This window comes from Tenrec ecaudatus, chromosome 2 (assembly GCF_050624435.1).
Source record: "Tenrec ecaudatus isolate mTenEca1 chromosome 2, mTenEca1.hap1, whole genome shotgun sequence".
Taxonomy (NCBI): Eukaryota; Metazoa; Chordata; class Mammalia; order Afrosoricida; family Tenrecidae; genus Tenrec; species Tenrec ecaudatus.
The window spans coordinates 195028123-195040744 of NC_134531.1; the positions used below are offsets into that span (position 1 = coordinate 195028123).

The 12622-nt window shown below is 45.0% G+C and overlaps 1 protein-coding gene across 3 annotated transcripts in view; it reads left to right on the top strand.

The window, feature by feature from the left end:
* Positions 1 to 2682: 2682 nt before the first annotated feature.
* Positions 2683 to 12622, top strand: part of MAPK9 (mitogen-activated protein kinase 9) — a 69307-nt gene continuing 59367 nt past the window's right edge. For 2 of the 3 annotated variants that reach the window (XM_075542095.1, XM_075542097.1), the window contains exon 1: positions 2684 to 2882. The gene's annotated coding sequence lies outside the window, so the exon portion shown is untranslated. Of the gene's footprint in view, positions 2883 to 12622 lie in introns of all 3 variants that reach the window. The other variant, XM_075542099.1, reaches the window with a different exon arrangement.

Below are 12622 nucleotides of genomic sequence, written 5' to 3' on the forward strand. Positions count from 1 at the left end.
CTCTGGTCTGAGCAAACATACAGTGTACATACCAGCCTGTGGGCTATGAGTCCACAGTGTCCATTTGCCTCAAGGCCCCCCTGAGCTCCACCTCCAGCAAGTCCAGATGACAAGGGTTCCCTGACCATGGCACACAGGCCCTCATTTCTGAACCTCTGGACCCCAGTGGCCTTGTTTCTGACCACCAACCCAGCACACTCCTGCTCACGTTCCAGCTTTCCTGCTTGATCTAGAGGCCACCCCCAACTGCTTCCCTCCTTCAAATTTGCGTGGCTCCTTTTCCTCACACTTGGGACCGGATCTTTCACCTGTCTGCCTTTTTCTGGAGTCCGTGTGCCTCCATCTATCACTTCAGAATCTAGTCCACACCTCACTTTAAGACCCTGGTGGTATCACCAGCCTTGCCTGTCTCGCACCTAGATGCCCTTGACAGAGTCAATCTTGTTATACTGCCCCCCACCCTCCACACACACACACACACACACACACACACACACACACACACACGTTTTACCACCCATTCCTCTCAGTTCCTTGACCACTTCATTAGTAGGGTCCTGCTCATTCCCCCTGTCAATCCATGAACCATGGCATCCTGGGACTGCGACTCTTCTTAAAGTGACTGATTCCCAAGCACCAACTCCTGCTCTTCCCAGGCCCAAGTCTAACTCACCCCAACCTCACCCTAGCCACTGGCTTCCAAAACTCATGGCCAACAAGTCAATTCCGACTCATAGTGACCCTATAGAACCGTGTAGAACTGCCTCTGTAGATTTTTGAGACTGTAACTTCTTACGGTCGTAGAAAGCTTCATCTTTCTCCTATGGGGCAGCTGGTGGTTTCAAACAGCTGACCTTGCAGTTATCAGCCCAACTCATAAAAGGCAATAAAAATGAAAACCAGAAAGGGGAAAAATAAGCCACGATGAAAAAGGCGGTGTTACATCAGAACCGACTTGCAATGGAGCAACAGAGGGAACAGGACTCTGTTGCTACAGCTCAGGGACTACCTGTATTTCCTCTGCTCCCTGAGCCTCAGCCTCGCTCTTTCAATCACTGGTAGACATAAAAATAAAGTAAAATAAAAAACATCTCTGGGTGGTGCAAATAGGGAACACGTGTGGCTGCTAACTGAAAGGTTGGAGATTGGAGTCCACCCAGAAGTGCCCCCAGAAGAAAAATCATGGCAATGGAATTTCAAGTCATCAGTCACTGAAAACCATATTGAGCAGTTTCACTCTGATGCATTTGGCCTTGTCAAGAGTCAGCATCAACTGGAGGAGGTGATTTTCAATGACATAGATTTGAAAGCAGTTCATTAAAAAAAATTAAATAAAAACAAGAAAGCAGTTTCATGTTTGCAGTTCACAGCCGGGAAACTAGAGGCCTGAGTTTTCAGGCAAGCTTCCCCCTGTGGTCTTCCTCTCCCTCCTCTCCAATGCTCAGAAAAATGTCTACTGGTCCAGCCCCTTTCACTGTGGCTTCAAGCTCAGTTCCACACCTTTCTGCGTCTCTGTAGACCCAGAAATCGACTCTCCCATGCATTTCTCCAGTCTCTAAGCCTCCCAGGAAATCTGCATTTAGTCTTCCAAGCTTTCTCTAAATGATGTCCAGCCTCTTCGCCTCCCTTCCAGTTTGCGTATCCAAACGCCTATCAGGCAGTACCAGAAACCCCAGCGTCTCCCTTCATTTTCTAAGACTGCCAAGGCAGCTCAGCGTCAAACGACTCCAGTCCTCCGTGGGCTCCCAGCATTGCTGACGGGTGCCACTGAGTGGATTCCGAGTCAGTGACCCTCTTACAGTCTCGGAACTCACAGGGGAAGGGCTACCCTGTTCTCTAGGGTGGCGTCCAGATGGTATCAACTCGATTGCGGCAGTTCATTCGGACACGGTAGAACCGCCACAGGTTGGATTCAACCGCTGAGCTTTGGGTTAGCAGTCAAGCGGTTTAACCACTGTGCCACCAGCAGCACACCCTTTAGTTAGACCTTGCCCCTGATTCCTTAGAGCCCGCGGAGCTGGACTTCATTAGCTTGACCCCTGCCACCAGATGCGCCAGCCCACCTCTGCCCCTCCTCTTGCTGACTCACTGGGAGTCCGTCTGCACTGGACCTCTCCGTCTCCTGGCCAGCAACGCGCCCCACCAACTAGCCCCCAGCAACTAGCTTCAGGCCGCATTCCTGCAACCTCAGCCCTGGGGCGCGTGCAGCGCCCTCCGCCCCGGGCCATTCCACGCGACCTCCCGGTTTCTCCCAACCAGGTCGGCTGGCCGCTGCACGCCCGAGCCTGCGGCTGCTCCTCAGCCGCAAAGCCGGAGGCGTCCCCATCGGGTCTGCCCCAGGCCCGGATCTCCGCCCCTCCGTCCACCCTCCCCGCTGCCTCCCGGGCTCGCGTCTGGCCACCGCGCCGCGGCCCTCTGAGCTGGGCTCGGCGGCTGGGTCGAGCCGTGCCTGCGCCTCCAGCCCACGGGATGCACCGCGCCAAGGCGAACGCGGAGACCGCTTGGCCACCGCAACGGCGCGGCTTTAGGGTGCAGCGCCCAGGGTCCCCCAACCCAGACCTTAGCGCCCGCTCGCCTCCCCGCCGGCACAGCCCAGCGGCGTCCCGCCCCCTGGTGCGATTGGCCACGTCGGCCCCGCTCCGAGAGCGCTGATTGGCTGGCCCTCCGGTCAGTCAGGCGGCGGCGGCTGAGACAGCGGCCCCGGCCGGACCGGAAGGGTCGAAGCGCCCCGGCGCCCCTCACACCCACTGCGGCGGCGGCGGGGCGTATCGGGGTCGGGCGGCCGGCGGGCCCCGGGGACCGAGGAGTCCGGAGCTGCCAGCGAGTGGCGCCGCCAGTCCGCCCGTCCGCCCTCTTCCCTTGACGCGGCGGCGGGAGGCGAGGTGAGCCCGGCGGGTGGCGGGCAGGCTAGGCCCGGCGGGGGCTGCTCGGTCCCGGCCCCTCCGGGCAGGGGCGGCGGAGGAGCGCGCGGCCGGGTGGGCGCGGAGCCGCGGGGATGGGGGTCTGGAGGCGCGGGGCGCTGGCGGCCGCGGCCGCCGCCCCTGCCCTCGAGGCTGCCGCAGTGGCCCCCTCCTTCCCGGCTGTCAGCCTCCCCTCCCCGGGTGTGGGCCCTCTCCCCGCCTTGGCCCCGACAGACCTGCCTGGGCTGTGAGGAGGTGTGCGGGCGCGGAAGGGGTCTGCGAGCGCGGCCCCTCCTGACTGTGGGGCCCGTAGCTGCACACCGCGCTGGGATGCTCAGGAGCTAAGAGTCTGGGTGTCTGTCCCCCGACCTTGGCCAAGGCACTGGCCCTGGCCATTCCTGGATTTTCCCTTCACACTAGGGGCGGCAGGATGTCTGCTCTTGGGGAGCGTGAGTGTAAGGCAATGTATAGGAGCACCCGGGCGATCGCAGGAGCCTAGTGCCCATCTGTGGGAAATTGGGCAGTGTACTGCCTCGTGCAGGTGTCAGTATGGCAAGGAGCCACCCTAACCCTGCCGTCGACCCCTCCTCCATGCCCCTGGCAGTACCAGACCTGCCCTGCCCACCTTCCCTCCCACCTGTCTACTGGCTTTCTTCCTGGCCTTGAACAGGCCAGGCCTCCTAGACCCCAGGGCCTTTATCTTGTGCATGGAGTTGTCTCCTAAATCTTTACCCAGTGGCTCTCTTCCTGATGGCCATTTCTCTGATCATCTCTAGTCAGATGCTTTCCGTGAGCCCCTCTTGGACCACACTTTTTCCTCCTTTAGTCATATTATTTTGTTTAATTTTATTCCTAGCCACTTATTCTGGCTTGAACTCAGCACTTGGAACCAGTTCATTCTGGTTTGATCCCCTTTTGAGAATTTGCATTTCTACCTTGATAATAGTAGATCAGAACCTACATTTCATAGAGTAGGTGTTTTACCCATCCCAGGTGATTTTTTTTAATGCATACATCTTATTAAAATGGGGATCCTGTTAAGACAGGAATTCTGATTCTGGGTATCTGGGTTGGAAGTGCCATTCTCAGCAGGGTGTCAACTGGAATTAATCAGTTGTCAGCCTTGCTTGAAGCTATTCTTCAAAAAGTTCATAGAAAAATTCAATCACTTCACTTTTCCACGGACTCTTTGAAGCCCACTCGAGTTTATCTGCCTGTTTTTGTTTCCTTCAATAGGATGTAAGCTCTAAGAAAACAGGTAATTGTCTGGTTTGTTATACATCACTGTCTCCCAACTGCTTAGAAAACACACATTATATACTTTGTAATGTTAATTTTCCTGGCGGCTGTGGAGTTTGTGGGTTTCTGAGACTGGGAGTAGAAAGCCTCTTCTTTAGTTCAGAACTGCTGAGCTTTCAGAGTGCGGCCCAACTTATAACCACCACACCATCAGGATTCCTGAGTAGGAATCGACTCAGGGCAGTGAGTTTGGTTATATCAATTAATTAAAGGAGTAAACAAATGTCCTAAGAATTGACGCTAACTGCAAAGATGGTGCTTCAAACCCACCAGCCACTCTTTGGGAGAAAGATGAACCTTTCTACTCCCAAAAAGATTTTTCATTTCGGAAACCCTCGGGGCAGTTCAACTCTGTCCTAGAGGGATGGGTCAGAATCAGCTGGATGACAGTGAGGATTTGTTGTTGCGTTTGCTTGCCTGTTAAGAAGCCCTGGTGGTGTAGTTATGTTACTAAGTTAAGTGGTGGGCTCTTAACCATAAGATCAGCAGTTCGAAACCGTCATCTGCTCTGAGGGGGAAAGATGAGGCTTTCTACTTCGCTAGTACAGTCTAGGAAACTCATAGGGGTAGTTCTGCTCTGTCATGTAGGCAGTTCTGCTTTGTCATATCACATTGAATATGAGTCAGGATCGACTAGATTGCAGCGAGTTTGTTTTGTTGTTTGTTTACCTGCCTGTTGCCTTTGGTTTATCTGCTCATTTAGTGCCTTCTGATTAACTTGGGAAAATTGTAAGCAGATGGAAGCTTGCTCTCATTTTGTGAAACATTTTAAAGCCCTTGACCTCTTTATTTGGTAACTGTCAGAACAAGCTGTCAATATAAAAGCTTATGTTCTTGTGATATTTTAGTTCAGTAGACATTTGCAGAGTCCTTGATTATCTAGGACAGGTTTTGTGCTGGGCCTTGGGGACACAAAGGAGATGCTGGCAGGGTCCCTTCCCCCAGAGAGCCGAAGAGCCCAATAGGGAAAGCAAAGATGTAGCCAGTTTGTCCCAGGACAGTGTGATGACTGTTGTAGTAGAGGAGGTGACAGGTGGTGTCAGGCCTGGTCCTTGAAGGATGTTGAGAAGTTTACCAGGCATGGAGAAGCACAGAGGTGTGATGAGATTGGGGGCAGGGGACTTTAGGCCATCATGGGGTTGGGAGTCAGCCTACAAAGGCAGTTGTGAAAGAGCAGGAGGTAGTATGGATCCTACAGTACTTGAACCCCACTCAAAGATATGGAGCAGTGAAGGGGGAGCCAGAATTACAGATTTTGACTCTTCTGACTTGGAAATGTTGGCAGCACTTAATATAAAAATAAAAAATTAAAAACTACTGTGAGCCAAGCAAAAAATATATAAGCTGCATTCAGCGTGGTTGCAGGATTTTCAACCTCTAGGATAGGAGGGTAGGAGGGAAGTTACTCTGTAGGAGGGAAGTTACTATGAAGAACTGGAAAGGTAGCCTAAGGCCTAGTGTCTGCCTAGGTACTCTCACTTAATTGTTAGGAGCCCCAAGAATTGCAGCTGTGAAATCCATTTTCACCTGGAAGGGAACTAAGGCTAACAGAGTTAGACTAGTCTGCTTCAGACCAAGCAGCTGCTAGTGAAATTCGAACCCAGGCTCTGCAGAGTGTGTTCTTTCCTGGGTCCCACTGGCTCTTTTGCTTGGCTTTTAATTTGCTGTTCTGCCCGAAAATACAATCTAGATGATACTTTCCTCTTTTTGTTGTTTTTCTTCAAGAAACATCCTGAGGGGTTCCAAGTAATTCTGTTTTGGCAGAAATAATTCTCTTTCTCCGGTGAGTTTTGATGTACCTGAGAAGTTAGGCTTCAAGATGTTATGACTGTAAATGGTTTGCTGACAGATTAAAATGTGTCTCTGCGTTTATTCGGTTCCTTAAATAAATGTTAAAAAATAATACACTTAAATTTCCTATGTGTCTCGTTACAGTAAAATCATGATTTTCTGGTTAAAGAAAAGTTATGATGTAATGAAGAGTAAACACATTCCCAAACAACTGTTTTCATAATGTATGTGGTAGAGAAGGCTCCCACACCCTGCTTGCCTTATTTCTATTGGTATGGCAGTAGGGCAGCTAATTTTGGTCTAAATATGTAGGGTTTTTTCTCTGTTGTATATATTTTTAAGTGTAATTAAAATACTTAATTTCAAAGTCATTATAGAGTAGGAGATGTATAATAAAATGCATGCTATACTTTAAATGGTTGGAAATTTTCATGCAGATTGAAATAATTACCCATATTTTAGAGTTACAGCATGATATATCTATATAGCTTTACCTGATTAAGATGGGTCATTTTTACATATTTCTTCTTTAAAATCACTAAGTGGATGCTTGTCATTTTGTGGCTGTGAAAATTAGTTTCACTATCAGGGTTTTGTTTTGTTTTTGAATGTTGATTATGACGACTTTCAAACATATACAAAGATAAACAATAATATCTAGTTTCAACAATTCACAAATCCTGGCCAGTCTTGTTTTATTTCTAACTTTATTCACTTTACACCCTCTTTCCTATCAATATTATTTTCAGGCAAAACTTACTCTAATGCTTCATTAATTGATATTTTTAACTGGGTCACATTTTGTTTCTATGGGAAGATAAAGGGAAAACACACAATATAGTTTTATGAAGAATAATTTGTAATCAAAAACTGAAAACTATGCAAATGCCCCAGAAAGCTGCATGTTTATTCACAATGATATTTCCTGGTAAGAGAACTTCAGAAAAAGTCACTTGTTTTGTTCTTTGAATAACTTACAAATCCCTGTGTTTGTATCCCTGAATCTTTCTCTTTGAGAAAAAGCACCAGATAAAATTGACGGTCATGCTTTCAAAGTAACTAAGGAGTCCAGGAAGCATTGCCCTGTAAGCACCCAGCTGCTGGCCAGAATTTGGTGCCAGTGGCCCTGCAGGAGAAAGATACCAAACAATGTGCTTCTGTGGAGATTGACAGCCGCAGGACACTGGGGAGCAGTTTTACCTGTTCCACAGGGTCTCTCTGTGTGCTGAAATTGACTGAAGGGTAGTGGTTTCTGGGTCTTGGTGTTTGTATTCCTGAATATTCTCTAAAAAAGCTCCAGATAAAAATTTTAAAATAAAATAGTGACTAACTGAAGTTCCCCATTCTCATAGCTACTGTCAAATCATCAATTCCCCCAAAGTGCTTCGATTTTGGTATCAATCCACTGAAACAAAAATTTTCAAGGAAAAAAAAATCACAAATAAACGAGTGAGCCCCAAGTGAAGCCCTGGTCTTTTCTGTTCTGTCCGTACTGTAGAGATACCAGGCTAATCCGTGACTTAAGCACAATACTACAAATTAGTTAGTTTTAAGTTAATCCTCCTCTTTCTTGTTTATCTGGAAGTCACGTAGTTCTTAAATTTGTTTCCCTGATAGCAGCTGCGTGCAACCAGTCCACGTAGATGATGATTCTTCACATACTCTTTGGTGAGACATTTCAAAATGCCTTTTGATAAAGATGCCTCAGAGGTTACAGTAATCTTGCTTATTTCAGTGGTTACTAACCTTCCCACTGAGGATATCAGCTTTTCCATGCCTTTGATTCTTTCTAGAAAAATCAATGGTCAATATAAGTAGCACCCATGATTTCATCTTCTGCAGGGTGAGTGCAGTCGAAGGTGAACTTCAGAACCCCCATTCCCTGCCCTCAAGCCCTTGTCCCAAGCTTTTTCTTGTTACAGGTGCCTTGATGGCAGTGGAGGCCTAAAAGCCTCCACTTTGTTCCTTAAGTATGCCTCCAAAAGCAAGGACTCTTTTTCACTTGAAAAAGCAAAATTCCTTAAAATAGCATCAAATTTACAATTGTTTCAGGAATTCTGGAGATTTTTTAAAAAATATTTTATTTGAATCAGGCTCCAGCTGTGGTCCATATATTGTGATTGGTTGACGTGTTTCTTTTTACTTTTGGATTCCCCTACCACTTCTTTTTTTGTTTTCTTGAATTTTAAAATCAAGACCCATTGGTAGCACCATGGTTAAAGCTTTCAACTGCCAGCCTAACAGCATCGAAGCCACTAGCAGAAGGAGAAAGATGTACTAGTCAACTTCCACAAAGATTTGCAACCTTGAGAACCCTGTAGGGCATCTACTCCATCCTCTAGGGCAGTGGTTCTCAACCTTCCTCATGCCACGACCCTTGAATACAGTTCCTCATGTTGTGGTCACCCCAACCATAACATTATTGTCGTTGGTCCTTCATAACTGTCGTTTGCTACTGTGATGTATCAGACGACCCTTGTGAAAGGGTCGTTTGACCCCCAGGTTGAGAACCACTGCTGCTCTAGACACGGTGTGAGTCAGAATCCACAGATGGCAGTGGATTCGTTTTTTGTGTTTTAGTTTCTGGTAAAGTGTATATAACTAAACTTTTTCCATGTGTAACTCATTGGCATTAATTACATTCACCCTCTTATACAGCCACTACCACTCTTTCCAATTTTTTTCATCACTTTTTAGAGGAACTCAGTTTGACTTAAGCATTTTCCTTACCCATCCACTCCTGCCACTAGCAAACTTTGATCTCTATGCAGTTGCCTATTTTAGCTGTTTCAGATAAGTAAGATTATATAGTATTTGTACTTTAAAAATTTATCTTACTTATTTCACTGTGTTTTCAAAGTTTATCCTTGTTGTAGCATGTACCAGGCATTCGTTTCTTTTTGTCTGAATTATTTTTCATTATGCGAATATGTCAAATTATATTAACCATTAATCTGTTGTTGGACACTTGGGTTGTTCCATCTTTTGGCTATTGTGCATGATTCTGTAATAAATATAGGTGTACCTGTATGAGGTCTTGTTTTCACGTCTTTTGGGTACATACCTAGGAGTAGAATTGCTGGGTGATATGGCAGTTTTATATCTTATTTGGTGGAGAAATTGGTTTATTTGATAGCATTGCCACATGTGTTAGTCCAGGTTGACTAGAGAAACAAATTCATAGACACTCATGTGTATAAGAAAGAGCTTTATATACAAGAGCAATTGTATATTGAGAAAACACTGCAGTCCTGTCCAGATCAAGTCCATAAGTCCGATATTAGCCCATGTCCAGTACCAGTCTATAAATTCCTCTTCAGACTCACACAATACTTGCAATGATGCTGAATGCAGGAAGATCACAGGCCAGTGGTGTCTTGTCAACGGGATGAAGCAGAGAGAGTGTGTCTGGCCTCCATTGAGCTATTTATCTCCCTTGTACCTCCAGATGAGGTCATCAAACTGCAACATGGTTGACAGGCTAGACTCCACCCCTTTCACAAGTTGACAGATTATGTAACTGCTGCACCATCGTTGGGATTTGACTGATGTCATTTCTCCAATGTAATTTAATGTGTTTCTCAGTGTTTCCTAGAAGTGAGTAGTTGGATCTAGATGAGATCAGGTTTTAGATGCAGTCTTTTGAAGAGACCTCTTTATCAGGTCTAGTGTACTCTTCCTCTTCAAGTATATGTGTCTGGTTGTCTTGCACTGTGATGGTAGCACCTGTGGATGTTCAATATTTAGATCTGTTGATATTTTAAGAGGGTATAATATTTGGGGGGTAAGGTGTTACATCTTTTGCCAACAGGAACTCAGTTTTTAACATGAACAATGGATCTTTTCATATTTTCTATTGAACTTTGAATTTCAAGTTGTTTTTTTTTTAATTGATGCCTCACATTTCTTTGGAAAAAATTGGGGATATATTAATAATAATGAGGGAGAGGGGAGCGGGGAGGGAGCGGGGAAAAGAGGACCTGATGCAAAGGGCTTAAGTGGAGAGCAAATGCTTTGAAAATGATGAGGGCAAAGAATGTACAGATGTGCTTTATACAATTGATGTATGTATGGATTGTGATAAGAGGTGTATGAGTCCCTAATAAAATGTTTAAAAAAAAGAAAAACAAGTGCATGAGAGCCAAAATAAAAATAATAGTAAAATAGCAAAAGGAACCCCTGTTTTAACATAGAAATTCCTTTTAGCTAAGGAAGTATACTAAGCATTTGAAGGTGAAATTTAATAATTTGATTGAATTTAATTGGTATTTTTGTACTTTAAATTATCTCCTTCCTGCCTGCATGCTTGCCCTTTTCCCCCAACTAATTTTGCCTTTGTATTTTGCTTATGCAAAGACTATATACTGCAAGACATTATAGGAATAGTAAAATCAGATCCATGAATTACAAATGAGATAGGCTCGCCCCCCAAACGAGTTATTAATACTAACTTTCTTTATGTTAAAAAGGTTCTTGTAATTTGAAGTATTTCTGTAACTAAATTATGTGGCTGTTAACAACCTGAACAGTATATAATCCATCTTTTAGAGCTATGCCAAAAGTTTGTTTTTCCACAGATCAAATAGAGAAAACTTGGGGGTTTGCTTAAAAGCTTAAAAAAATTTATTCAGAACTTCTAGTTTGATTATAGTAGAGTGATAAAACTCAGGGTCTTCCTGAGAAAGAGACCCATGGGCAAGGATGTTCTCAATGTGCCTCATCAACCCTTTGTGGGCCAGGATGCTCTTGGAGACTTAGATTTTTAAGCATGTACTGGCCAGGCCTACATGGTAGCCCAAATCATGTCTCCTGCAGCTAGTTGATATTGATCTCCCAGCTAAGTCTTTCCAGGCCTGGCCACTCCCCCAGCACAGATCTTCAGGTATGGCCTGGAAGACCTAGACCAAGGTACCTCAGTTACTCCAAGGGTGGTTTCACAAAACCAAAGACAAAGGCCACCTGGCTTTTAGGTAAAACTGGGTCCTTTACCCTGCAATAGGAATGGTCAAAAAAAGGTACAATTGTCTGATTCTCTTCCTCTCTCTGTCACTCTCTTTTTGGAGTGAAAATCTGTACATCAAACCATGGTATATTCAATAATTTGTATATATACGTTTCTAAGATAGTGATTACATTCTTCACTTTGTGTCAACATTGTCTTTATTTTTTTCCTAATTGTTTCACCTCCATTAGTTTAGACTCACTAACCCCTAAACTTCTTATCTATGCTTTAAAGTTACTGGTACCTTTTGGTCTCATAGATTTTATCTTTTAAGCTAAACTATTTTTTTGTTGTTTGTTTAAAAACAATTTAAGATCGTTTGCTTTCAGGGTCTGAAGGGTACATCCCAGGGCAGTAGTCTCAAGTTTGATCAGACTCTGGGTTCAGTAAGTCTTGATTCTTTGGGAATCTGAGATTCTATTCCATATATTTTTTTTGTTTTTATCAGAATCCATCTATTGTGTTTTTGAGCAAAACATTCAGTAATGGTCGCTGGGCACCATCTAGTTCTTCTGGTATTATATTAGAGGAAACAGTGGTTCTTGGAGGCTGTTAGTTCCATAGTTCAGAATCTTCTCTGATTGGTCTGTTTTTCTTCTTCTTGCTCTAAGTAGAGAGACCAATTGTTCTATCTTGGATGGCTGTTCACAAGTCTTAAAGTATATTTTAAAAATCCTCCTCCACTAAGATGTCAATTCTGATCAAGAATAATTGCTTCTTATCCTAAGAAAACCATATATTTTTACAGAACTTTAAGTGAATTGATTTCTCAGATAGTTTGAACATTATCTAAAGGGGTGCTGTTCCAAATTGGTCTTTGCAGATCTACTTGTGAGGGTTCAGCCCAGATAACACATCCATCTATTTCAAAGAGCTGAGCACGGGCCTATGCCTGTGATCAAACTCAGCACCACAAGTCACCTGTATTGACTGTGACATGTTATGTATTGACTATGTAGGTATTGCCTATACTACCTGATGAAGCAAATGTCTTAGAATTTCTTTCCGGTTTCCTGAAACATCGTCATTGCGTCTTAGAATGAAAAGTACATGCTCTGATGAACCCCTCCCACCTCCCATATCTTTCCCTGAGGTGCTCACACAGTATTACTCATGGCATCAGCTTTTGCACCAAAAAGGGTTTTCAGATCTTCACATCTTCAGAGTCCAGGGAGGAGTTTCAGTACAACTGTGATAATCTCTCCTTTCATCTCACTCATCGTCGTGCATTTATCTTATGTTGGGCATGGTCGTAACTCGTCTCCGTTTGATTCTGTGCACATCCTCATGTTACAGAAGACTATGAAGTTTAGCCCAGTACCACCTAGCTAAGAGGCAGACCTTCGAGAATGCTGACCCTAATCACTGTGCAATGCTGCCTTTCACATTTATCCTCTCTCCGTTTTTCCCGTAATAAACATCTACTAGACACCCACTGTGTAATTACTTGTTTTGTGCATGTTATTATCTACACAGGTCTGTCTTAATAAGATAGGCTGGTTGAACAAGCTGGAGGAAAAACAACGGGATCAACAGTTCCTGGGGGAAATCGGATAGGGGAAGGTGGGGAGTAAGGAAGTGGTGTTAACAAACCCAGGGACAAGGAAACAAGTGATCCAAGTTGGTGGTG